Source organism: Seriola lalandi, unplaced genomic scaffold (assembly GCF_002814215.2).
Source record: "Seriola lalandi dorsalis isolate HSWRI2012SDOR001 ecotype SW California unplaced genomic scaffold, Sedor1 jcf7180002055006, whole genome shotgun sequence".
Classification (NCBI taxonomy): domain Eukaryota; kingdom Metazoa; phylum Chordata; class Actinopteri; order Carangiformes; family Carangidae; genus Seriola; species Seriola lalandi.
In genome coordinates, this window is record NW_019525549.1 from 115007 (window position 1) to 115248 (window position 242).

A 242-nucleotide genomic window follows, 5' to 3' on the forward strand; every position below is an offset into this window, starting at 1 on the left:
ATTCAAAGTTGCAAGAGAAAAGACAGAGAGAGAGAGAGAGGGAGAGAGAGAGAGAGAGAGAGAGAGAGACAGAGAGAGAGAGAGATGGAACCATAAACCCATAAACCTTGTTGTTCAATGAAACTCAGTAAATGTCTGTTGTCAGTCTGTTTTGGTCTTTGGCCACATTGCACATAATATATTCCATTAAATAAATCAGAGCGCATGTCAACACCCCGTGTGTGTGTGAGTATGTGGGGGTT